Below are 3,347 nucleotides of genomic sequence, written 5' to 3' on the forward strand. Positions count from 1 at the left end.
GATAAAGGTAAATTGTGACAAATATTGCGTTTTTTTTTTTTTTTAAACGAAGGATTAACACATGTTAGACTGCACCCCATAAACGCAATCAAGCCTAGAAAAAAAAAACAGTGAACCACCCCTTTGAGACTTTAAGGAACCATGGGAACCCTGTTTGAAGGACAGAAGGATTTTCCACTAGAGTTGCAACAAACTATAATTTTGATAATCGATTAATCGACTAATCATCGATTATTTCACTGATTAATCAGTAGACTTTTAAAACAGAAAATCAAGCTGTAATTCTTACTAAAAGCGACACTGACTCTGGTTTTCATGTTTAATATTGTAAAGCTGATTGATTTAAGGCTATCTATTGCATAAAGTACTATTTAAATACATGTGATGTGACTGTACTTTACTGGAGTACTGAACTGCAGAGCTCGTGCAAACATCCACATCGCTGTAATCAGATGCGTTTTTAACTGCTGCTTTCACACCGCTGTCAGTTTTTGATGTTAATTTTGTTATTGAGAGGAAAGCGCGCAGCTATTATGTTCACATAATCATCCAAATGTCCCTCAGCATCTTCAGGTTCGGTTATGCTCAAGCCTAGAAAAAAAAAACAGTGAACCACCCCTTTGAGACTTTAAGGAACCATGGGAACCCTGTTTGAAGGACAGAAGGATTTTCCACTAGAGTTGCAACAAACTATAATTTTGATAATCGATTAATCGACTAATCATCGATTATTTCACTGATTAATCAGTAGACTTTGATTGATTATTCTGCTTTTGCAATTAGTTAAAATATTGAGTTATACATATTCTAAAAATAAAGGTAATCACTTCAGCCTTTGAAAATCATATTATGTAATTACAATTATTATACAATTAATTTATACAAAAATATATTTGGCACACAAAATGAGATGACAGAGAAACTCTCTCATTCACCATTTAATAAGCCATATGAAAAAGTAACTGAATGGCATTATTCTGCCAAACATCTCCTTTTGTAAGCCATATAAATAATAAACAAAATAAAGGTAAGTGATAAGACGTTTTATTTTTGGATAAACTATTTTATTCACAACAAAATCTCTCTTAAAATACCTTACAGGGTTATAATAATCAAAACAGTTCTGAGCTAACTTTACTGGAGTACTGAACTGCAGAGCTCGTGCAAACATCCACATGGCTGTAATCAGATGCATTTTTAACTGTTGCTTTCACACCACTGTCAGTTTTTGTTGCGTTTATTTCATTATTGAGAGGAAAGCGTGCAGCATATATTTACATATTTAGCCAAACACTGCTTAGCAGCTTCAGGTTCGGCTGCGTTTGCGCCATAGACTGAAAAAAAACATAGACGTAGTGTCCGTGATGTCACCTGAAGGGCATTTTTGAAGCCTAAAGTAGGCAGAGCTGGTCGTCGCCATCTTGGCAGCGCGTCACTCTCGGATAATCGAAAATGGACAAAGAGGCGGGAGCCCGCTTTTAGTACCAGGCTGTAAACATTTTTTTCTGCTGTAAAGTTTGGCATTTTAACATGGGGGGTCTATGGGACCGACTCCCTTTTGGAGCCAGTCTCTAGCGGCCAGTCGATGAATTGCAGTTTAAGGCCCAATCCCAATTCTACCCCTTAGCCCTTCCCCTTTCCCGTACCCCTCCATTTCGCGCGTTCACGTGAAGGGGAGCTAGATCAAGCTTTGAACTCTACAAACCAAACTTTAACACCACTTTAATAAAATTTTTTTTTTTTCCACTAATAAAAAGATTTTATCATTAGCTAGCTCCACACTGGAGAGCTGCTTTAAAACAGAAAATCAAGCTGTAATTCTTACTAAAAGCGACACTGACTCTGGTTTTCATGTTTAATATTGTAAAGCTGATTGATTTAAGGCTATCTATTGCATAAAGTACTATTTAAATACATGTGATGTGACTGTACTTTACTGGAGTACTGAACTGCAGAGCTCGTGCAAACATCCACATGGCTGTAATCAGATGCATTTTTAACTGTTGCTTTCACACCACTGTCAGTTTTTGTTGCGTTTATTTCATTATTGAGAGGAAAGCGTGCAGCATATATTTACATATTTAGCCAAACACTGCTTAGCAGCTTCAGGTTCGGCTGCGTTTGCGCCATAGACTGAAAAAAAACATAGACGTAGTGTCCGTGATGTCACCTGAAGGGCATTTTTGAAGCCTAAAGTAGGCAGAGCTGGTCGTCGCCATCTTGGCAGCGCGTCACTCTCGGATAATCGAAAATGGGCAAAGGTGGGACCTAGCTCGACGGTGGTGACAGCAGCGGCAATCCACCGGTCACTCAAGTGGCCACGCCCTTAATTATGCAGAACTTTAAGGCTTAATATAATTTAAACGGATGAGTTATAAAAAATAAAAATCACCCCCCTCACAGTTGTCATGAAAAGCAAAATTAGCTATATAGACCAAAACCGCTTTTAGTACCAGGCTGTAAACATTTTTTTCTGCTGTAAAGTTTGGCATTTTAACATGGGGGGTCTATGGGACCGACTCCCTTTTGGAGCCAGTCTCTAGCGGCCAGTCGATGAATTGCAGTTTAAGTCACTTCCGTGTTGGTTTCAAGAGAGAGACCAGAAGGTTGCCGCTTAGTTTGCTCTGAAGCGCTGTGTCTTCTTCTCTTGAATTGCATCCAGGAGAGCTGAATTACAGTCTTGTGCTACAGTGCCACACTGGTCAAACTGCATTATTGCAGGCTCTTACATTAGGTCACATGAGATCAAACGACTACTCGACAACAAAAATATTTGTAGACTATTTTTTATGGTTGATGTTGTCGATAATGTCGACTAATCGTTTCGGCCCTATATTCCACATCCAACGTTCAAAGTAGGGCTGTGCGATATGGACAAAAAAACTATTGCGATTTCTTTGATCAATTTTGCGATTTCGATTTTAATCACGATTTTGACACACTCAGACATTCTTTACAGTCATTAATGCATTCAGTGTGAATTTGAAACATATTTCCAAAAGAAAACCAATTAGAGCTTTATCAAAAAGCTATAACATGTCTCTAGAACAAACATATATGGCAGAAAAAAATAAATAAAAATCCCGTGTCCAGGGATTTTTTTTTGCCATGCATTGGTCATAGAGCTCTGGACCGCAATCGCATGCAGTGTGAACGCTCTGATCCGTTAACATGGGCGCGAAAAAAATACGCACCACAGACGGAGTGTGTGAACCTGGCGTTACGTTTGTATGCCCGCCTGGTCTGTTCTGTTCTCATGCTCCATATAGGCACTATAAAGCGATTTAGAAATCGCGCAAGCTCAAATCGCGATTTTATGACGATTTCGATTAATCGCACAGCCCTAA

At 38.7% G+C, this 3,347-nt stretch overlaps 1 protein-coding gene across 4 annotated transcripts in view; it reads right to left on the reverse strand.

Moving 5' to 3' along the window:
- LOC107689071 (ataxin-2-like protein) overlaps positions 1–3,347 on the reverse strand; it is a 17,898-nt gene that overhangs the window by 10,788 nt on the left and 3,763 nt on the right. The window lies entirely within an intron of this gene.

This window comes from Sinocyclocheilus anshuiensis, unplaced genomic scaffold, assembly GCF_001515605.1.
Source record: "Sinocyclocheilus anshuiensis isolate Anshui unplaced genomic scaffold, SAMN03320099.WGS_v1.1 scaffold653, whole genome shotgun sequence".
Taxonomy (NCBI): domain Eukaryota; kingdom Metazoa; phylum Chordata; class Actinopteri; order Cypriniformes; family Cyprinidae; genus Sinocyclocheilus; species Sinocyclocheilus anshuiensis.